Raw genomic sequence first — 24,920 nt, forward strand, 5'->3', positions numbered from 1 at the left:
ACATAGATCTACTATGGTCTTTTTTTTGATTCTTTTATCTTATTTCCGGTTCCAATTTCTGGGAGCATTATGTTGAGTCACTCCAAGAGTAGAATCAGCAGCTCACCTCACGTTTTAGGAACCGAGGAATCACACGTAGACGGACCTGAGCATTCTCCTGCTCTACGGAGCCCTCTGGAGCTAGAGTTGGGGCTGCTTGACGCTCTTCTCCTTTCGAGTGAATTGAATTACTTCGGCTCGGATGCCTTTGATCAAATATTAAGTGTTGGGCTATTGCCCATATTCCATCCAAAGGCCAATGGTGAAATCCTACTTGGAAAAGGATTGGAATTATTCTATTTATTTGGTTTCCAATTCTATTAGGAAAAGGGTTGGAATTGTAATCCTATTTGTAGTTGGTTTTGACTTTGTAAGGAAAAGCACAACTCTATAAATAGAGGATGGTCTTGAGAGAATAATTAATTGCTCATTGGTATTGTCATTGAAAGACATTAGAACATAAGAGAGGTTTTTGAGAGAGCTTTCAACAAGAGAAAAAGAGAGAAAGAAAAGAATTCTTTTGCTGCAGTTTTTTTCTCCGATCAACAACGTTCAGATCGTGTTTTCCAATTAACTAATCATTGGATCGGACTGAAATTTGGACTGAGTGTTCCTGACATCTTGGTGGTTGATTTGAACGGTGGAGATCGGATTAGGAGGTTAGAAAGATCCTGTTTTAGGTCCCATACAGAAGCTGAGTTTGGGTTGTATTTCTTTCTATTTATCTTTTATTGGTGTAGCTATTGTTTGTTTTCTTTTGGCACTTGTTGTAGCCATTAGAAGAATATTTGTAACCTTCTTATTGGTATAGTGAATCAATTCGGATCTTGTCGATCCCGTAGTGGTTACCTTCGGTTTGAAGGGTTTTTCCACATTAAACTTGGTGTTCTTTATTGTTAGATTTTTGGTTTCATCTTTTCGTCACAATAATTGGTATCAGAGCTAAGGTTATCTATATGGAGGAGAATATGAGTAAGATGATATGTCTAAACAGAAGAAACTACAATATATGGAAAAGCAAGATGAAATATCTATTGTTCGTGAAGAAGATGCATCTTCCGTTTTTTATTGCTCATAAATCCCAGAATGTGACCGATGAAAATTGGGAATTTGAGCACCAACAAGTATGTGGATATATAAGACAATGGGTTGAAGATAATTTTCGCAACCATATTGTGAATGAGACACATGCTAGAACATTGTGGGAAAAGTTGGAGACGTTTTACGCTTCAAAAAACTGGCAATAACAAGTTGTTCTTGTTAAAGCAATTGATGACCTTTAAATACAAGGAAGGCAGTCCTATTCTTGATCATATAAATGATTTTCAGGGTATTCTTGATCAGCTATCAGGAATGGGGTCTGAATTTTGATGATGAAATACAAGGACTTTGGCTTCTTGATACTCTAACGAATTCTTGGGAAACTCTTCGTGTTTCTTTAACAAATTGTGCCACTAGTGTAAAGGTGACTATGTAATATGCAAAGAGTGGTGTGTTGAATGAAGAGGTTAGAAGAAATTCTCAAGACACATCTTCACATTCAGATGTTCTATATACAGAAGATCGAGGGAGACATAAGACAAGAGATCCGAGGAGTACAGTTAAAAGCAAAAGCAAGTCAAAATTCAAGAATCCAAATATTATATGTTATCATTGTGGAAAGAAAGCACATATTAAAAGATTTTGTAAACAATTGAAGAAAGATCTTAAAGAAGGGAAGAAGGAAGAAAATAATGAAAATAATGTTGTTGTTGTTGTCCAAGATCACCTTCTCTTTGCTTGTGATAAAGACGTCATCAATTTTGTATCTCAAGATACAAGTTGGATAGTAGATTCTGGAGCCACATCACATGTCACACCAAGAAAAGACTTCTTTTCATCTTATACTTCTATTAACTCTGAGGTGTTAAAGATAGGTAATACTAGTGAGGTTAAGGTGTTTGGTGTTGGCACTGTTTGTTTGAAAATCAATACCGGTTCAACGTTGGTCCTTCAGAATGTCAAGCATGCTCCAGACATTCCCTTAAATTTGATCTCTGTAGACAACTAGATGATGATGGATATTATAATGACTTGTGCAATGGCCAATGGAAGCTAACCAAAGGCTCACTGATTTTAGCTCGAGGAAGAAAATATTCAAATTTATACGTGACACAAAGATCGATTCTTGGTGACTCTATAAATTTGGTGGAGAGCGAGACTCTATCAGAATTGTGGCACAAGAGGCTTAGTCATATGAGCGAGAAGGGGATCACATGTTTGGATAAAAAGAATTGACTTGCTGGTATGAAACAAACAAAAGTGAAAAGAAGTGTCCATTGCTTAGCAGGTAAACAGAAAAGAGTTTCTTTTCACAGTCATCCTCCTTCAAGAAAGTCTGAGCTATTGGAGCTAGTACACTCAGATTTGTGTGGTCCTTTCAAAGTGAAGTCAAAAGGTGGTGCACTTTACTTTGCTACTTTCATTGATGATCATTCTCGCAAGATTTGGGTATATCCTTTAAAATCCAAAGATCAAGTGTTTGATGTGTTTAAACAATTTCAAACCTTATCTGAGAGACAAACGGGAAAGAAATTAAAATGTATTCGCATTGATAATGGTGGTGAGTATACTGATCCTTTTGATAACTACTGCAAATCGCAAGGAATTCGTCATCAGAAGACTCCTCCAAAGACTCCTCAATTAAATGGTTTGACAGAGAGGATGAACAGAACTTTAGTTGAGAGAGTTAGATGTGTGCTTTCAAAGGCTAAACTTCCAAATTCTTTTTAGGCTGAAGCACTTAACACTGTTGCTTATGTTATCAATTTGTCTCCTGTTTTTGCTTTGGATGGTGATGTTCCAAATAGAGTTTGATTTGATAAGGATGTTTCTTATGATCACTTGAAAGTGTTTGAGTGTAAAGCTTGTGTGCATATTCCAAAAGATGAGAGGTCGAAATTGGATGTTAAAACTAAGCAATGTATCTTCATTAGTTATGGTCAAGATGAGTTTGGATATCGCTTTTATGATCCAATTGATAAGAAACTCATTAGAATTCGTGATGTTGTGTTCTTTGAAGATCAAACTATTGAAGATATTGACAAGACTGAGAAACTAGATTCTCATACTGATGAGAGCTTAGTTGATGTTGATCCAATTTCTATTATTGATACATCTTCTGCACATGAGGGAACCCAAGGTAATGATAAAGATAATGATGAGAGTGTAGAACATATAATTGTTCCAACTGATGATGTTGTAGTTGATAGTCAACCAACTAATGTTGGGATGACCGTTTCGGATGCTCCGGAAACCTCTTGTAGAAGATCTACTAGAGAGAAGAGAAGATCAACATGTTATTCTCATGATGAGTATATTCTGTTGACTAATATGGGAGAACTTGAAGGTTATGATGAATTCATGTTAGATACTCATAGAGATAAGTGGAAAGAACTCATCGTAGACAATCATGAGTTTTGTAGAAGTGTGGCAGACAGGAAGCATGTTAAAAGTTCCTCCACTTGAAGTCCATTTGGCCCCTTGGTTGGAGGGGAAGTTTGTTAGGCTATTGCCCATGTTCTAGCCAAAGGCCTATGGCCTAATCCTACTTGGAAAAGGATTGAAATTATTCTCTTTATTTGGTTTCCAATTCTATTAGGAAAAGGATTGGAATTGTAATCCTATTTGTAGTTGGTTTTGGCTTTGTAAGGAAAAGAACAACTCTATAAATAGAGGATGGTCTTGAGAGAATAATTAATTGCTCATTGGTATTCTCTTTGAAAGACATTAGAACATAAGAGAGGTTTTTGAGAGAGCTTTCAACAAGAGAAAAAGAGAGAAAGAAAAGGGTTCTTTTGCTACAGTCTTTTTCTCCGACCTGTAATGTTCAGATTGTGTTTTCCAATTAACTAACCGTTGAATCGGGCTGAAATTTGGACTGAGTGTTCCTGACATCTAAGTGGTTGATTGGAACGGTGGAGATCGGATTCAGAGGTCAGAAAGACCTGTTTTATATCCCAAATAGAAGCTGAGTTTGGGTGGTATTTCTTTCTATTTATCTTTTGTTGGTGTAGATATTGTTTGTTATCTTTTGGCACTTGTTGTGTAGCCATTAGAATAATATTTGCAACCTTCTTATTGATATAGTGAAGCAATTCGGATCTTGTCGATCCCGTGGTGGTTACCTTCGGTTTGAAGGGTTTTTCCACATTAAACTTAGTATTCTTTATTGTTAGATTTTCGATTTCATATTTTCGTCACAACATTAAGTGCAATCATATGTGTAAGGTATCTTGTTAGTTTTGCATTTCTTTTGGTTATTAATGTATAAGTTAAAGATGTTGGATGAAGAATGATTAATATGAAATTCTTCAGCCGTGTGCACAATAAAGTATCATATTGTGATATATCTATTTATTAAAGTATCAATTAAATTTGGTTAGTGAAATAAGGATATTAAATGAATTTTGAATTAGTTAACAAATTTGTATCTGAATATGAATTAATTTGTTCTCATTAATCTGCGTTATATATTAATATGTGTGCATAGTACTATTTAAATAAAATTATTTGTAATAACGTATTTTGTGTTGTTTTTTTATTTTTATTTATGTAGTAGTACAATAAACTTGATCAAATAACAGATATATATGGTGTAATTGAAAAAAATAGATGGTAAAGAAGTATCTTCAAGATGTTGGGTAGGAAAGCTGGTCTAAGTCTCATGCATTAGTGAACTGGGGAAGAATGATGACTTCAAATATAGCTGAAATGTATCAATGGTTGCCTTGTGATACACGACAACTATCCAATATAAACTTTCTGGAAGAAACTAGAATTCTATTTGGTTCTTGAAATTGCAAAAATCAGATATAACTTCTTATACAAAGGAATCATTGGGAGGAGATTTGAAGAAATATTGATTATAAACGCGTCAAAAAGTACAAAAATGAAGGTACATAATTGTATTACAAGTATTATGTATCTTACTTTACTTCTAATTATATTATTATTTATACCAAATTAAAAAAAAACGTGTGATATATCTCTAATTTGTAAAGAATTGCGGGTTGTTCCATCTTCTGGATTTACTTTTTCAGTGTATGAAGGTGGGATAAGAGTACATTGTTTGTCTTGAGAGAAAAATTTGTCCATGTGGCAGATTACAACATGACGAGATACCTTGTCCGCACGCGATGACTGTTTTGAAGAAGAAGAATATTATAGATCTACACCCCTACTGCTCTGATTACTATACACATTAATGGATTAACAAATACTTATGCAGTTCCAATGGAACCAATGCCAGACAAAAGTAGTTGTACAGCTCCAAACTGTGTTTTGGAAGAAGTCGTCTTGCCACTAAGATACAAAAAAATGTCTGGTAGATCAAGAAAAAAAATCCAGATGAAAAGATTACAACAAAAATAAATTGTTGTGGACATTGTGGACAAGAAAGTCACAATATAAGAACATGTTTTCCAAAGGATTCTTGATGAGTATTTTTTAAGAATTTTTATGCTTCGTGTGTACTAATTTTCTAGATATTTTGAATTTGCTAATAAGATATTATTATTTGGTGTGAATTTAACTTTATATAAATGTTACAACATACAAAATATTGAATGATACTAAATATATCAAATTTGATTATTTTATATCTAAGTGTAAACTATAATGTATCATATGTTGGTGTATATAACAATTAAGTTATTTGATAAGTGATTTAGTATCATTTATATTATAGGTCAAATATATTTTGTATCTAATAATAAACTATTATCAGCCATTATGATTTAAATCAAATTATGTCATTCAACTTGATAAATGATACTAAATATATTAAATAAATTATTTTGTATTAATTGTTACATATACACAAATCTTTTTTGATAATAATTTAGTATCATTTACATTATAGGTTAAAAATATATTGTATTTGATAACAAAATATTGTTAGTTATTATGATTTAAATCAAAGTTATATGATTCAATGTGATAAATGATACTAAATATATTAAATAAATTATTTTGTTTCAATTGTTACCTATACACAAATATGTTTTTGATAATAAAATATGTATCATATACCTAATAATTTTATGAATATAGGATACCTAACAATAATATAGTATCTGACGTTGTAATTTATTTCAAGTCTACCACACGTTAATGTATACTAAATAAATTGAAAATCAGTTTGTTTCACAAGTGTGTAAAATATAGTATCAGATATTATGTATACAATGGTTATATTGTATCAACAGTATTAGTATAAATCATAGTTATAAAAAATAAATTGTAACAAGTTACTATATATTAAAGTATATATTTGGAGAAAAAAATAAAATTGAAATACATTTCTAGACAAAAAAAATATTCATCAAATTAATAATTACTTAGTAAGATTGTGTTGAAAGAAGAAGAAAAAATACAAAATACTAAATAACGTATCTTCAGCACAATAAAAACCTAACTATTCTACATTAATCAGTCCATCTTCTGCTGGTGTAGTCTAGCCTTAACTTTGTCCATATCATACTTCTGTAATAGTGTTCCGTATCTATTGTGAAGATAGTCATTCCAAAAACTAATAGATGAAATGTTGATTAAGTCGCTCAAATATTCAGCAAAAGCAGCTACATACATTCTACAGTGCAAATAAAAGAATCTGGTACAACTAAACTTTATACTAAAACTGAACCATAGCAAATTAATATATGTGGGCTCATGAAAATTAAAGATCCGAATATTTACGCACAGGCACCAAGCAAATGAAAGAATATTTAGCTGTCAAATGCACATATCCTTTAATTTGGGAAGCTAATAAAAGACTACTATATACTCCCAGGCCTCAACAATTAAAAGGGAGGGATGGTCTAATGTCATCCTTTTATTTTATCTAGTTATATTTTCAAATTATGGACAGAAAATAAACAAGCTCCAAGCAAGACAAGATGTAGTGCACATAAGTGTGAAACGCTAATTATTGTGCCAGAGGCCCTTCACCATATGTAATTGAAACAAGCTATCATTAAGTTAGTCACTAGGATAACTTCTTGTGCCAAGAAGAAAGTCTGTAATAAGCATAAACTTAGACATATCCAGCCTTGACTTTGTCCATACCATAATTCCATAACAGTATTTCGTATCTGTTGCGAAGATAGTAACTACGAAAACTAACAGATGGAATACTGATTTTGTCGCTCAAGTATTCTGCAAAAGCAACTATATACATTCCACAAAATTTCACTAGTCGTGATGTAAAGTGACAAAAATAGATTCAGGCCAAAATGATCCTTAAACAGATAATTGGATACAATAATGTTCATGTGCAACACATAAAAGGTACAAAATTTCAAAAATTATGTTAGTCGTTATATAAAGTGACAAAAATATTAACACGCCAAACTGATACTTAAAAAGTATCTAAGAAACATCAATGTTCATGTGCAAAACATAAAATTATCACAAAAATCAATATTTCTTGTGTGCATTGAAATAGTTGATACTGTATGAGTTTTGTTCACTTTTAGATACATTAATGTTCATGTTATTTGATACTAAATAACAATAAAACATTAAAATTAAACATATATATTAAATACATTAATGTTTCTTTGCAATACATAAAAGGTACACAAATTTCATTAATCGTTATATTAAGTTGCGAAAAAAAAAACAGATCAAACTGATACTTGAAAAAGTATCTAGGATACATTAATGTTCATGTGAAAACATAAAAGTATCACAAAATTCTTGCATTCAATGTGTGCGGTGAAAAGTTGAAATAGACGATACTTAAATGAAAAAATAAGAATCATCAAACTAAAGAAAAGATATGAATATGAGCGAAAATGTACATACCATGGTTTGTGTTAGTCGAATAATTGGAGGTGCCACCTTTCTACCCCTTTTCTTTGGAGTTTTCGAATCTTCTGAAGTTGATGCATGTTTGTTCTTTACAGATTTTCTCTGCTAGAACTTGGATTTGTCATGACTATCGGGTCATGCGACTTTTTAGAACTCAATTCTTTGATGTTTTCGATTCTGAAACAAAAACTAGAGATTCGTTAGAAGTTAGATTGATATTGTAAACAAAAACAGTAGGTACACAAAAAAAATGAAGAAATCGTAATGTAGAAAATGATGACCTATTTTTGACTTTAATCCGGATGAATAGGAATAGGTTTCTTTTGAATTTCAAATTTACTTGAAATTAATAAAAGAAAATTTTAGTGGGAAAAATTTTTGGCAAAATTTTTGGGAATGAGAAATTCTAATTTTTAGTTTCAAGGTGAAAAGTACTGGTTAAATATCATTGGGTGTCAAAAAAGTATTTTTAAATTTTAATAAAAGAGTAGGGAAATATCGAGAATAGTAAAAGTAAAGTTGTGTAGTTAAGTAATTATTCCTTTAAAAAAACCTCTGTAGTAGCCTACTAACTCGACAAATCTATTAACTTTGGTAGGAGAAGTGGGCCTAGCCCAATCACAAACTGCCTCTATCTTCATTAAATCACCACAATCCCATCTTTTGTACAACACGTACCCCTAAAATGCTATAAACTCGAGCCAAAACTCAAACGTAGAGTTTTTTTCATACATGATCCTGCAAAGTCTAAAGCGCAACCCTCAAATGTAGCTCACATTGCTCCCTACACTCCAAGTACACTAGAATGCCATCGATGACCACTATCCAAATGATTCCGAATAGGGCATGAACACACAGTTCATCAAATCCATAAATGTTAACATTGGTCAAACCAAAAGACATAACTATGAACTCATAGTGGTTGTAAAGAGTTCTAAAAAAGTCTTTGGAATATATATTCGTCGCTCTAACCCTCAACTGATGGTATCATGATCTCAGGTCTATCTTAAGAGCAAGATTGCATCCTAAAGTAGATCAAATAAGTCATTCATTAGCGGCACGAGTGACCCAAAACTCATGGGAATCCTCTTCCATAACACTCAAGAACCTCAGAGGACCAATTTGATAAGTCGTCCAATAATCTATTTCTCCCTAAGACATGCATGCCTAACTATAATAGGCTGCGGAATAGTTGTCACTAGAATAAAGACAAACACAAAGCAAGAAAATGACAAATAGATATCATAATAAGTCATAAAAAATGAAAAAATAATAAAAATGAGGTAATACTAATAGTAATAACTAAAGATGTTTATAAAACTATTTAATTTTCTTGTTATCATTCGTGGTAGATTTTTGCTTACATGAAATTACATTTTTACCTTTGATCATCATTCACTTCATATGTATAGAAAGATGTGTAGAATTACTTATTCTTGATAAAGTTTTGTTATAATGAAATTACATTTTTATTCTTAGTCTTCTTAATACAAATATATCATCCTATTCATTTTTATTTGTAAAGTTACTATTCAACATCTTTTTCTTTAATTTCAATTTAATATATATTATTAATTTTATCACACTTATTTACTTCCAAGTATATTAATTAGAGTCAAAATAAAAATGAAAATAATTAATTCATGATAAATTTTTATATAAAAAGTAAGCATTTTTTATAAGCATAATGAATAGAAAAAAATATTAAGAATCAAATTAAAATAATAGTAAAATAGAGTAATAATAAAATAAATATCACAATTACTCACAAAAGAAAAAAAAGTGAAGTAATAACAAAATAAGTTAATGTTAATAACAATGACTTAAGATGTTTCTAGAACTATTTTTTTTTTGTTATTATTCTTGGTAGATTTTTGTTAGCGTGAGATTACATTTTTTCCCTTGATCATTATTTACTTCATAATAGAAATATGATTCTAGAATAAATTATTATCTTTCTTAATAGATTTTTGTTAGTGTGAAATTATATTTTTGCCCTTGGTCGTCCTCCCAATTCAATCTTCTATATAATAGAAAAATACTAATAATAATAACTAAAGATGTTTCTAGAACTATTTAATTTTCTTGTTATCATTCGTGGTAGACTTTTGCTTGCATGAAATTATATTTTTACCTTTGATCATCATTTACTTCATATATATAGAAAGATGTTTCTAGAATTATTATCTGTTAGAATGAAATTACATTTTTATTCTTAGTCGTCTTTAATAAAAATATTCATCCTATTCATTTTTATTTGTAAAGTTACTTTTCAACATCTTTTTCTTTAATTTCAATCTAATATATATTATTAATTTTATCACACTTATTTATTTTCAGGAATATTAATTAGAGCCAAAATAAAAATGAAAATAATTAATTCATTATAAATTTTTATATAAAAAGTATGCATTTTTTATAAGCATAACGAATAGAAAAAAATATTAAAAATCAAATTAAAGTAATAGTAAAATAGAGTAATAATAAAATAGATATCACAATAACTCACAAAAGAAAAGAAAGTGAAGTAAAAACAAAAGAAGTTAATGTTAATAATAATAACTTAAGATGTTTCTAGAACTATTTAGTTTTTTTGTTATTATTCTTGGTAGATTTTTATTAGAGTGAAATTATATTTTTGCCCTTGATCATTATTCACTTCATATATAGAGAAATATTCATTCGTAATAGATTTTTGTTAGCATAAAATCACATTTTTACTCTTAATCGTCCTTACACTTTTATCTACTATATAATAGAAAAGAAATTACAATTGATAAACTGAAAACCCCTACCTTTTTTCAAAATTACAATAAGCCACTACATCACGCGCTCCGCATTGCTCAGTTAACCATAGGTTAGTTCCCGATGCTACCGTGGTTACTTTCTGGCCTATATATTTTCACTCTACTCCCGCCATCTTTCTTCATTTGCTGAGCAAAAACACACTCTTCTCTTCAACTTCTCCATTTCACTCGAGTCTCGTTTTTCTCTGTCAACAATGGTGAGCAAAACCTATGTCATCTCCATATGCTCTTCATATTTGTTTAATTTGTTGATTTACGTATTATTACTTCACTGCATGCCTAATTCTCAACATGATTCTCTCTAATTTCCAGGTTGTGGCCGAAAAGTTGAAGAAATCGGAGGTCACGGAGCAGGATTCACTCCTCCTAGTAAATGATCGATCTCATCTATTCTATTTTTATTTTTTTTGTTGATTTTGTATAACTCAAAGTTCCTGTATGAAATACATTATATCCCAGTGTGTGACGTAGCGACGATGTTACTTAAATGACATTATCTCGCATATTTTCGTTTTCTCATCACTTTTTGATGTTTTAGATACTCTGATTTGTATGGTTATTGCTTAATCGGTTTTTGTTAGATAGGACTACATGTGAGTCAAATCTGGAGGGTTAATCAATGATTTTTTTTATACTTGTGATTGACTAAGTTCTGTGTGTATTTTGAGTTCGTTCCCCCCGAGTAAAGTGTTCTATGTGGAACGTTATCTCGTTCAACCAATTATTAACGTATGACGCAAATATGAATTTATACTCTCTGTTTGTACCTGTTGACCTACGATTGACTCACCTTGCTTGTTTCTCTAGATCGTTGAATTGCATTTTCGCTTTTGAGCATTCTAGATCGTTGAGTGAATCTGTTTGTTTGTATTAATAACAGCATGTGTAAGATATGTTCTAGATCAATGACTGTGATCTAAGAAGCTAATAAGTTCATGAGTGCTTCTAACTTTATCTGCTTTGAATGCTATCATCGTAAGGTTTATTTGTGATTTCTGGACACTAATGCATCCCGGTGACTGAAAATTACACATGATTGAGTCACTTTTTCTCCATGGTTTTCAAAAACAGACAAGGAACTTTTTGGGTATTGCTATATTTCAACATTAGTTACATCAGAGGCCTCTTTCCTGAGAAATATTTCAGTGATAAATCTGTTCCAGCCCTAGGTAAGCTTTCTCTACAATTTTTTTTCTCTATAATATCCATCTATTCAGCTTTCAAATTTATTTACTAGATACTTACATCACAAGTCACAAGCAGAGATGAAGATCAAGAAGCTAACGCCAATGGATGCAGAGTCGTGTAGACTTATTGATTGGATGGAAAAAGGTATGTTGATCTTTTGCTAGTTTGCGAACTGAGCCTTACAGTTTATTGATTCCTTTTCATTTCTTACCCCTCTTTCTTCTCTGTCCCTAGGTGTTTATGATGCACTACAGAATAAATATCTGAAAACACTTCTGTTCTCTGTGTGTGAAGCAATTAATGGACCAATGATTGAGGAATATGCATGTAAGAAGAACCAAGATAAGTTGGTTAAGTGATGACTTCAATTAGGTTGTAGTATCATATTTGCACTGGCTAATCACTTCTGAGACTGACTAGATTACTATCTAGGACATAGTTGTTGAGATAAAAGAAAATGCTGAAAGAAGAGCTGATACTTTCATTAGTCTGGCTTGTGAAATAGCTTATACACTTAGTTGTTTACTTGCAGTTTCTTTCAGTTATTAAAGTTCTGACTCTGAAGAAGTGTCAATGAATGTCAATCGTGTTGGCATGAAGAAAGGTGGAACATTCAAGTCTAACTCAACCGATGAAATAACACCCAATCAAATGAGGTAGATATTGGTCTAATGATTCATTTTATTCTCATTTCCATACTGGTTGTTTTTTGGATTACAAGTACCTTTTGTGTTGAGAAGGAGTATGTTTCAGGAGTTCTGCTTGTAAAATGGTTCGTACATTGATACAGTTGATGAGAACTCTCGATAAGATGCTTTAAGAGGTAAAGCTTTCTATTGTTTCTAAAAAGTATGGCTTCAATTGTCTACCATCATCTTGTTGATAAGGTTCGATTCTCTTGGTATTCTCAGCGAACTATACTGTTGAGGCTTATTTATCATGATGATGTCACGGTATGCCCTTTTCACAAATTTGTTTGTTTCTATTTTTCTTTTTCTTTCCCCTTTCCTCTTTTAGCTTGCCTCTCGATGTTTGAGTTTTTGGTGAATGTAAGACTTTCATATATTGTAGCCATGCGGATTATATATTTGCATCTATAAGCACATTGCCTTAAAGTAGCTGCAATAATTATCATCTTTTATTGACATTCAGGATATAAGAGTTTTCCTATTAGAAGTCATCTCGCTTCTGTAATTATGTAGCTTGAGTTTATTTTTGAGTTTGAACCCCAAAATTGGCTCCTGTAGTCGTGTCGATAAATGGTTCTCGGCCTTCCCATAGACAGAAAACATTGCTTAGCCATATCAAAATTCGTTTCGTACAATTTTCTTAGCTTACATATTTCCAGTTCAGCTTTTAAATGTCATTTTGCTTCAAAAGTCACTCAGCTTGTCATATTTGGTCAAATAGCACTTTTGTAACAGAATTGCTGGTTGTGCAGCCTGCTGATTATGAGCCTCCTTTCTTTAGAGGCTGCACTGAAGAGGAGGCTCTTAATCCATGGACGAAAAATCCTCTGAAATCGGAGGTCGGAAATGTCAATAGCAAGCATCTCGTGTTAGCTCTGAAGGTGTGAGCCAGATCAAAGGAAAATGAATAAAACTAGTTTCCTTTTCAGTGGCCAATCAGTTCACACTGATATCTTTTCTTCCTCAGGTTAAGAGTGTGCTTGATCCTTGATGACAATAAAGATGATGTTATGAGCTTGGGAGCTGATTCTGCCGAGAGAGATGACAGTGCATCTGATACTGAGGTGGAATATTGGTTCCCCTCGCCTCAATTATTTATAAAGCTTGACTTTATTTTCTATCCTTTTAAGTATGTTCATGCGCCTGACTTTGTTAAATATCATCAATTTCAGTTCAGCGACTCTGACGAAGACCAATACATAGTTGCACCAGTTGGTAATGCACATGCCTCTATTCGACCTGTTTTGTACATGCATTTGATTCTGTCAATATTTTCTTAATATCATAGATTCAAAAAGAGAAGCTTTTATTTTTTACAGAAAAGAAAAATGTTCAGGATAAAGGTGATATGGTCGATGAAGGTACTTTTATTTGTAGCAAATGCTATTGACTTTCTTGCTGAACCGGCTTATCAAGAACTCTAATGTGTTTATTGGTTTCAGATGATACTCAAGATCCTCCAGAAGATGAACAACAACTTGTACGGGTTAAGGATTGGATCAGCACATACCATCTTGACAGAGTTGAAGTGACAGATGTTCTCTCAAATTTTCCAAATATCTCAGTGGTAATGTTCTCTGCTCGCTTTCCTATCAAGTGCTGGTTTCTCCATCATTTACTAGCCAGGCCTACACCTAGTTTTGCATCCTGATTGCAGGTTTTGATGAAGGTAATGAAATGACCTTTTAAGCAGATGATGAAGGTGTTCTCAATTTGAACTTCTATGGAGGGGAACAGTTATATTATACCCTAGTACCGATTCCCAAAGTCTTTGTGCCAAATAATGATCAGATGCTAAAAGGTTTTCTTTCTGGTTTTTAAGCTGTCCAAAGTTTCTAATCTGCTTTTTTTATTCTAGACAATTTGGAAAAGCTTGTTAAGGAAGGAATTCTTTCAAGTGCTGGCAGAGACACTTACATCACTAAGATGCAAAAGGTCTGTTGTTGTTTTCCTTATTTATTAATTATTTACATCTTTATCTCTTGAATCATAATATATTTTCCAACACCCAATATATCATATTCTTCAAGTGCAGAAATTCGACTATGAGTTTGATGTTGTGAAAAAAGAACCGGAGCGCCAACAAAACAAAATTGGCAGTCAATCTCAGCAGGCCAAGGTTGAAGATTACATGTACACGAAGGTGAAACCTGATTAGTATCCTTTGAATTGAGCTTAAAAGTATATAGTTGATATGTGTAATATCCTTCCGAAATATATCTGTTTTCTTTAGTTAATTTATATTTTCTAATCTATTAACTGTATATGTGGTTACACATGCTTGTGGATGTTGTGCTCCTACTTTTCCTCTTTCTCTATTTGTTCTTTCTGGAAGTGGTCCATTGTGTTAAAGTTCATCGCAGGGGATTGTGATTCACACTATTGCTTTACCTTGTGACTACTCCTTACATTTCAGTAATATATATGAAAGTGATTATCTCTTAATTTCTACTGTCTCTTCTCCCTTCCTCCTTTATATTTTAGAAAAGAACATATATTTGTGCATGATGACTAATTTATGGGTTGGGGGAGCTGGCCTTTACTACCTTCTAACTTTGGTGTTTATAGATAAAGAGTCATACAATTTGGGAGCTTGAAGAGAACATTTGTGTGAAGTTATATATTTTGTCCCCTCTTAAGAATTTTGGGAAGAGTAGTACATCTTCCAGTAATGTCCTATAGATTGAGGAGACAGATGTTTTGTATTTTCATTTAGCAACTCAAACAAAGGAGAGAAGTCTAGTGAAGTTAGAAGAGGAGTATGGACATTGGGGGAGGAATATGAAATAACAACTCTCTTTTAACTGCTTAAATAATTTTTTTGTGAATAGTTCACTAATGCTGATTTGCATGAAGTTGGATATTACTTTCTGTATTGCATGTTAACAACGACAGCCTCTTGTTTCAGGCTTTGTTTCATGCTCTTCCGATGAATTATGTAAGTGTTGCAAAACTCCAAAGTAAACTGGAAGGAGAAGCCAACGAAATTGCGGTGAAGAAGCTAATTGATAAAATGACAGAAGATGGATAATTTGAGTCTAAGGGCTACCGCAGACTAGGTACCCTCAGGCCTCTGGCAAACAGTATTTCCTGCTTTGTATAGAGCAAAACGAAGTACAACTTTCCCAATGATGGACTGATTTGGTCATTGCAGGGAAGCGTGTGATCCACTCTGATCTGACTGAAGAAAAGCTGGCTGAAGTTACGAAGGTCTTAGCAAAAGACAGTATGGTAATAGTCTTGAATTAATATAAGTTTGACTGTTTCTTGCACTTCTATTTTAATTCTCATCTTAAATTATTATAAATGGTCAGGATATTGACATGCATGAATCAGGTAATGATTCCACCTATCTGAATTTTGATATCGTTTAGTTAAGTTACTTCTACACTAATCATCAAAGATCAGACCACAAAATCTAATATTACTGTATGGCTACTAGACAACAACTGTAGATATCTATCCACTTGTGGTGCTCTCCAGTCTATCGGATCGGATCTCACACGTACTAGAGGCAAATGTGATGCATATTGGAACGGTTCTGTCATGAGCGATCAGACTGTCTCCAAGAGAAAGGAGCATGAAAAAACACCATCAAGCAACGCTGAGGTTGGTTCAGTTGTGGATTATCTCAATAATCTTCATTAACAATGTAACTCAGTAATTAATTAGTTGATTATCGCCTAACAAAAGTGCAGTAACAAATAGTTAGATATATATGATGTTTGTGCAGCCTGTAGCTTCTCGGGAGAGCTTTGTTCCTGGTAAGGAGAATGGAAGGAAAACCAAACTAACCTGATGAGTATGACATTGTCTGTAGTAGGTCCAGTCAGGACAAACGTCAGAGGAAAGCAAGCATGGTACGATATCAGTCTTTTAGAAAATCTTAGTAAAGAATCCTGGCTGAAGAAGTATTTGGGAAATATTTCTAATTGTTCTTCTCTTCTCTTTTCTCTATATACAGGTAAAAGAACCTATCCAGTATGTTAGACGCCAAAAACCTCAAGTTGCTTGATGGTTCCTTAACTTGAGTGGTGAAAAATCTAGCAAGTTTCCTTACTCTAATAGTTGTACTCAAGTAACAACATAGATCGATGCTATAAATAGGTGATATTTTACCTTTTCTTGATGGTGCCACACTTGCTCTGGCTTCTTCATTACTTTTATTTTATGATGTACTGACTGATTTGTAATAGATGTGACCACGATTCAAATGCTCCCTGTTGATATAAATATATACTAGCTTCTTGGTACATTGATTTTGCCTGTTCTAAGAATAAACGAAAATGTTCCCTACGATACATTTATTTTTCACATTAATATAACAGTGGCTTAAAATAAAACGTGACCAATTTTTCGGAGTATACTTTTTGTCTAATTGGTATGAACTTCTAAAAGAAATACTAATTGAAAAAGGAAGCAGGTATAGATAGAGAATAATTAATTATTAGTATGACGCACCTGTAAGATGTCTTAATTGTATAGTGTAACAGCAAGGTGGAACGGTAATTTGTACATTTCTCTGCCTTATCTTAGATTTCAAGATTTAGTAATTAATAATTTCTCTCTTTTTGAGTACTACACTACGCCCACAGTTCACAAACAAAAAAAGGACAAAGTTGGAAAATAAGCGTAAAAGGTCGAGATATTTCGCACTGCCTTCAAACAGAAATGGCACGTGTCCTTCTCGAAGCCTCCACACTCCCCTAGAAATGGTCATTTCCTCAAACGCCTCAATGATTCTGGACTAAGGAATCCCTCCTGACCCCATAGTAACGACACGTGTCATCTTCACAGCCCTTTGATTTTAATAAATATTCCCCCACTTCCTTTATCACCCAACAAATTTTCTCATTTGCATCACCAACAGCTGAGCAAATCAAACTTCCATACAACCAGCAGAATATGTCTACCAACAAGGTTTGTAGTTTGATCTCTCTACGTTTTTTCTAATTTTATCTTCAATTCATGTTCATCCGTAGATTTTTTTTTATAAAAATCTGTTTGATTTGTGATGGATAGGTTGAGATGGAGAAAAGCGAGGTTAATTTGAAACATCTAGGGTTTGTAAGGGTGTTGGCTCTAAACACTGCGGTTTTGTTGTCAAATTTGTATGATTATGCGAAGCAGAACTCGGGGCCTCTGAGATCAACTGTTGGTACAGTAGAAAACGCTGTAACAACCGTCGTAAGGCCTGTTTACAATAGATTTAAAGGTGTTCCTGATGAAGTCCTTGTTTTCCTAGACAAAAAGGTATTCAATCTTCACTTAATTTGTTGTTTTCATCAATTATTATGTATTATTATCTGATGATTACATCTTGTTAGGTAGGTTTTTGGGTTTTGTACTCTAAATGTTTGCGACTCTGCCTTTAATTTGTTTCAGAAAGTGTAAACAACTAAAGGCACATACATACATGAGTAGTTGATTAATTACCTAATGAATTTGAAGATGTGGGTTGAATTAGTCAGTGTCAGTAACTTGCAAAGATTTGTTGATGTAGGTTTTTTTGTTTATCCTCTTACTGTTACGTATACCTGAGAAGAATCGTATTCTGCCATGTCAGCTACTCAGTAGGCTGGAGTGCAATCTATGTTTTCGCATCTGGTTTTTTCACCAGTAGTGAATCTGGAAATTAGTTAATCCCAAATTCTGTCGAGGATTTTGTGGTTTGATTTTTTCATTGGTGTTTCCTTTTTAACCTATTGTGAGTATATATGATTGTCAGTTGGATGATGGAACAGCAAAATTTGATGAACATGCTCCTCCATTGGCCAAGAAGGTTGTCAGCAGTGTCCAGTCTTTGTTTCAGAAGGCATCAGAGGTAGCACAAGGCTTGTCCAAAGACATACAGGAGGGAGGTCCTCGTGCAGCTATCTATCATGCTGGTGAATTGTCTAAGCAATTTGGTACTACGCAAGTGGCAGTACTCTGGTATCATGTCAATCATTGTCCACCATTGCACGGAATTGCACAGATGGCTGCTCCTACAGTTGCTCACTGGTCCGAAAAGTACAATCATTTGGTAGCTAACTTGCAAGAGAAGGGTTATAGTGTTGTCAGCTATATCCCTTTGATACCTGTTGAAGAAATCTCAAAGGCATATAAACAGGTTGAATCTGCTGCAACGAAGAAAGAAGGTGCCACTGACTCGACCTCTAGTAAATCTGAATGAGATTACAATCTCAGTGGTATTGTTAAACCCAATGTTTCTAATTGTGCTCTTGAAAGATTTTAAGTTTGGGTTGGATTAGGAAGTGTGGGGATATCCATTGTATAAAAGCTATGGGGTATTCCCTTCCTTTCTGTAGCACATCTGATATGTGAATGATTTTGTGCCGTGTGTTCTTCTTGATCGTTTCCTTGGCTGTAGTGGCGTGTCTATGCGATGTCTTTCTATGCATAATGAAAGCTTGATTTGTCTAGTTTATGTTTGGGCATTTACTTTACTTATTTGATTAAGTTGTTCTTGTGAGATGAACGTATTCCAGTACCACCTATGTAAGTTGTTGCTTGCAGAATTGTTATCTCCTTTGCTACTGATAGCAACAGATTTTGCATAATTAAACGCTGAATGACAATGGCGATTACATTCCTTTTTTGTGCTGTTGTGATCTTTTGGAAGGACAGCGTACATTGTTGGGAAAACGCGGACAAGCACAAAAGTATATATGGTAAAATTAATAGAAATAAAATGAGAAAATAACGATACCAAGAATTTTACATGGAAACCCTTCTGAATAAGGGAAAAAATCACGGGCCAAGAGGAGCAATTTATATTACTATAGTAAGGAATTTTACACTGTGTAGTCACGACAACACTCAAAGTGACTACTACACACTCAAAAGGAACAACACTTTTTTGGTTTCCGTCTTTACTAAAATATCGCTCACACTCTATTTTTCTTCATAGATTATTTTCTTATATAGTCTATGGAATACCTCACTTTGCTCTCAAAATGATTTTTCTCTCTAACTTGGTGTGTTCTACAAATGAGCAAGAATGCTCTATTTATAGAAGGATAAAACCATACATATGTCACTAATGACATATGTAAACATAGCAAAGTCAAAAATGGTTGCAAATCTTACCAATTTGCCAACTACCAAATCTTTTCTTTTCAACTTCAATTACTATTCATTTTTAACAATTGTCTGTACCAATTGAATAGCTAAAGTTGACTAAAACAATGGGATGGATTCAACAAATCTCCTCCTCCAGTCCCATTTACTGGAAGAAGGTATCTTCAACTTCTTTAGAGAGAGCTCATACCCACAAGTTCTTTGCACAACTCGAACTTGTATTTTGGTATCATCTTGGTCAGCATATCTGTAGAATTTTCACTTGTGTGAATCTTTTTGACGTGAAATGATTCATTCTCCACTTTCTCACGAATCTAATGATATCTGACGTCAATGTGTTTTGTTCTTGCATGGTACATGGAGTTCTTGCTCAAGTCTATTGCACTCTGACTGTCACAATAGACAATATACTCCATCTGATTCAAACCAAGCTCTTGAAGAAATCGCTTTAGCCATATCATCTCCTTGCCGGCTTCAGTAGCCGCAATATACTCAGCTTCAGTTGTAGATAGTGCAACACACTTCTGCAACTTTGACTGCCATGATATAGCTCCCCCTGAAAAAGTAAACAAATATCCAGTAGTGGATTTTCTGTTATCAAGGTCACCTGCCATATCAGAATCTGTGTAGCCTTTCAAGATTGGATTTGATGCTCCAAAACACAAGCATTCATCTGAGCTTCCTCTAAGATACCTAAGTATCCATTTCACAGCTTCCCAATGCTCTTTTCCCGGATTTTCGAGAAATCTACTGACAACACCAACTGTGTGAGCAATATCAGGTCTAGTGCACACCATTGCATACATTAGACTTCCGACGACGGAGGAATATGGAACTTTGGCCATATTCTCTTTTTCCTCCCTAGCTGTAGGACACATCTTCTTGCTCAACTTCATATGACCAGCAAGAGGTATACTAACAGGCTTAGCATTCTTCATATTGAAGCGCTCCAGTACACGTTCAATGTACTTCTTTTGGGACAAATAAATCTTCCTTTTATCTCTAAGACGAGTAATTCTCATGCCCAAAATTTGCTTGGCATGACCCAAGTCTTTCATAGAAAAAGACTTACACAACTCTTCCTTTAGCTCGTCAATCTTGAAAGTATTTTTGCCCACAATCAACATATCATCCACATACAACAAAAGGATGATAAAATCATTGTCAGAAAATTTTTGTACAAATACGCAATGATCTGAAGAAGTCTTCTTATAGCCTTGCTCCCCCATAACATATTCAAACTTTTTGTACCACTGTCTAGGAGCTTGTTTTAGGCCATAGAGACTCTTTTTGAGTTTGCATACACAATTTTCTTTACCATCTACTTTGAAGCCCTCAGGTTGTTCCATATAAATCTCTTCTTCTAGGTCACCGTGAAGGAAAGCCGTCTTCACATCCATCTGCTCAATCTCTAAATTAAGACTAGCAGCCAAACCTAGAACTGTGTGAATCGAGGACATTTTCACAACAGGAGAATATTTCGTCAAAGTCAATACCTTTCCTTTGACCGAATCCCTTAACAACCAATCTAGCTTTGTACCTGGGCTTCAAGTTGTGTTCTTCAACTTTAACTTTGAACACCCACTTCTTCTTCAAAGCTCTCATGCCCTTGGGCAATTTTACCAACTCATAAGTGTGGTTCTCATGCAAAGACTTCATCTCGTCTTGCATGGCTTCAATCCATTGATTCTTGTGCTCATCTTCCATGGCCTCCTCATAACATTCAGGTTCTCCCCCGTCAGTGAGTAACACATACTCATTGGGTGAATAACGGGAGGAAGGAAACCGCTGTCTTGTGGACCTCCGAAGCGGAATATTTGATTCGTCCACAACTTCATGAACAACAGGATCATCAATAACAATATCATTGTTATTATCAACATCAACATGTTGATTTGATACATGATTCTGGGCGTCACCATGATTATCAAACCCAATAACATCATGCACACTTGTGTGAGGAACTTCATCATGATGGACTATACCATCAAAATTTGAAGATTCTACCTTCTCCGATTTGTCAATATCTTCAATTGTTTGATTCTCCATGAAAATAATATCACGGCTTCTCACAAGTTTCTTTTCAATTGGATCATATAGCCTATAACCAAATTCATCTAGGCCATATCCAATGAAGATGCATTGCCTTGTCTTGGCATCTAATTTTGACTTCTCATCTTTCGGCACATGTACAAAAGCTTTGCAACCAAATACTCTCAAATGGTCATAGGAAACATTCTTTCCATACCAAACACTATTTGGTACATCACTTTGCAAAGCAACAGCAGGAGATAGATTAATAACATGTGCAGCGGTCAATAAAGCCTCACCCCAAAATGAGTTTGGCAATTTTGCTTCAGAAAGCAAACATTTAACTATTTCCATCAAGGTCCTGTTCATCCTCTCAGCCAAACCATTAAGCTGAGGAGTCTTGGGAGGAGTCTTCTGATGTCTAATACCTTGATGCTTGCAATATTCGTCAAATGGTCCACAATATTCACCACCATTATCAGTACGAATACATTTCAATTTCTTTCCAGTTTCTCTTTCAACTGAAGCTTGAAACTGCTTAAAGACACCTAACAGTTGGTCTTTAGTCTTCAAGACATAGACCCAAAGTTTTCTCGAGCAATCATCAATGAAAGTGACAAAGTAAAGTGCACCACCCAATGTCTTTGTCTTCATTGGACCACATAAATCAGAGTGCACTAACTCAAGCAACTCTATTTTTCTCGAAGGAGGGTAGGACTTAAAGGAAACTCTATTTTGTTTATCAGCCAAGCAGTGCTCACATTTTTCTAATTTAGCACTTTGGAAATTTGACAATAATTTCTTCTTGGCTAGAACATGAAGTCCTTTCTCGCTAATGTGGCTAAGCCTCTTGTGCCATAATGTTGAAGAGCTATCGCTCTCAACCGCATTCACCATATCAACACAAGCAGAGGTCGTAGTCCAGTATAGACCACGACGTTTGTAACCACGAGCCACAACCAAGGAACCCTTAATGAGCTTCCATTTTCCATCACCGTTGATACTAACATATCCTTCATCATCTAAAACACCAATAGAGATTAGGTGCAGACGAACATCAGGAGCATGTTTCACATTATTCAAAACTAGTTTAGTTCCAACACTAGTTTCCAAACAAATTGTACCAATACCAACCACCCTAGAAACAGTTTCATTACCCATACTCAAGGTTCCAAAATCACCAGGAGTGTAGGAAGAGTAAAAATTCTTCCTTGATGTCACATGAGATGCGGCACCAGTGTCCACAATCCAATTTGACTCATCACAAGCAATATTTATCATGTTTGTATCAAGAACGGTAACAAGATCTTCGGTAGTGACGGTGGCTAGGCAATTTTCATTGCCATCTTGTTTAGTTTCCTCTTTGTTATTGTTCTCCCTCTTCAACTTCCTACAGAACTTCTTTGTGTGCCCTTTCATGCCACAATGATAGCACTCAATATCCTTAAGTCTGCCTTTGGATTTGCTCCTATTTTGTTCTCTATGCTGAGAACTACGAGTTTTATTTCTCCCCCTGGGGCCAGTTATCAGGACATCCGACGAAGAGGAACCTTGAGTTTTTCTTCTCATCTCTTCGTTCAAGACACTACTCTTGGCGGAATCCATAGAGATTACACCATCCAGAGCAGAATTTGACAATGACGTTCTAAATGTTTCCCAAGAATCTGGTAGGGAACCAAGAAGAAGCAAACCTTGAATTTCTTCATCAAATTTGATGCCCATAGCAGATAATTGGCTCATAATCCCCTGAAAATTATTCAGATGGTTTGTCATCGGAGAACCATCATGATACTTCAAACTCAACATCTGCTTTATTAAAAACATTTTGTTGTTGCCAGTCTTTCGAGCATACAAACTTTCAAGATGCTCCTAAAGGGTTCGAGCATGTGTTTCTCCAGAGATATGGTTCAACACATTATCGTCGATCCATTGCCTAATGAATCCACAAACCTGTCTATGCAACAGACTCCACTCTTCATCTGTCATATTATCAGGCTTTACAGTGGTAAATACTGGTTTATAAAAATTCTTAACATAAAGCAGATCTTCCATTTTCCCCTTCCAAATGGCATAATTAACACCATTCAAAGTAACCATTCTACTTGTGTTGGCTTCCATTGTTTTCCCCAAAAAAAATTATCGCAAATCAAAGTAAATCTTTTCTGATGTGGAAGTTCAGACTATGCTGCAACCACAGAGCATACTCAGATAAAACCTTGGCTCTGATACCAGTTTGTTGGGAAAACGCGGACAAGCACAAAAATATATATGGTAAAATTAATGGAAATAAAATGAGAAAATAACGACACCAAGAATTTTACGTGGAAACCCTTCTGAATAAGGAAAAAAACCACGGGCCAAGAGGAGCAACTGATATTACTATAGTAAGGAATTTTACATTGTGTAGTCACGAACACAATACTCAAAGTGACTACTACACACTCAAAAGGAACAACACTCTTTTGGTTTCCGTCTTACTAAAATATCGCTCACACTCTATTTTTCTTCACAGACTATTTTCTTATATAGTCTATGGAATACCTCACTTTGCTCTCAAAATGGATTTTCTCTCTAACTTGGTGTGTTCTACAAATGAGCAAGAATGCTCTATTTATAGAAGGATAAAACCATACCTATGTCACTAATGACATATGTAAACATAGCAAAGTCAAAAATGGTTGCAAATCTTACCAATTTACCAACTACCAAATCTTTTCTTTTCAACTCCAATTACTATTCATTTTTAACAATTGCTTGTACCAATTGAATAGCTAAAGTTGACTAAAACAATGGGATAGATTCAACATACATCTGGCTAGGCACAGGATACCACATAAGATTTGGGCGTCAACAATCTGGATTTTTTATTTGCTTCGGTACTAGGCTGATGTTGATTGCATATATTATGCAATAGGGAACTGGGAAAATCAGTATGTTAGCGATCAATGTGTGAAGCCAATGTATTAAAATCTACGGCGTGACGAATCCAATTTCCGATTCACATCTTGGGCATTTGATCCAATAGCGTTTGGTGAAAATGTAATCCAATCCAAACTGAACACAATCTTAGTTGGGTTTATCTTGGTTCGATTATTGGTTTGTGAGATATAGTTGTCTTTGATGAACAATCACTTCTTCTTATGAAGTTGTCTACATCTGGTTATTTGGGAAGAGATAACTCTAGTAAACATTTCACTACTAGTAGTAGCTTTGAAATTGTGAACATTTT

The 24,920-nt window shown here is 34.2% G+C and overlaps 1 pseudogene; it reads left to right on the forward strand.

Annotated features, from left to right (window-relative positions):
• Window positions 1-10,835: 10,835 nt before the first annotated feature.
• LOC101266723 (meiosis-specific protein ASY1-like) lies at window positions 10,836-16,830 on the forward strand (annotated as a pseudogene).
• The last annotated feature ends 8,090 nt before the right edge of the window (window positions 16,831-24,920 follow it).

This window comes from Solanum lycopersicum, chromosome 5 (assembly GCF_036512215.1).
Source record: "Solanum lycopersicum chromosome 5, SLM_r2.1".
NCBI lineage: Eukaryota > Viridiplantae > Streptophyta > Magnoliopsida > Solanales > Solanaceae > Solanum > Solanum lycopersicum.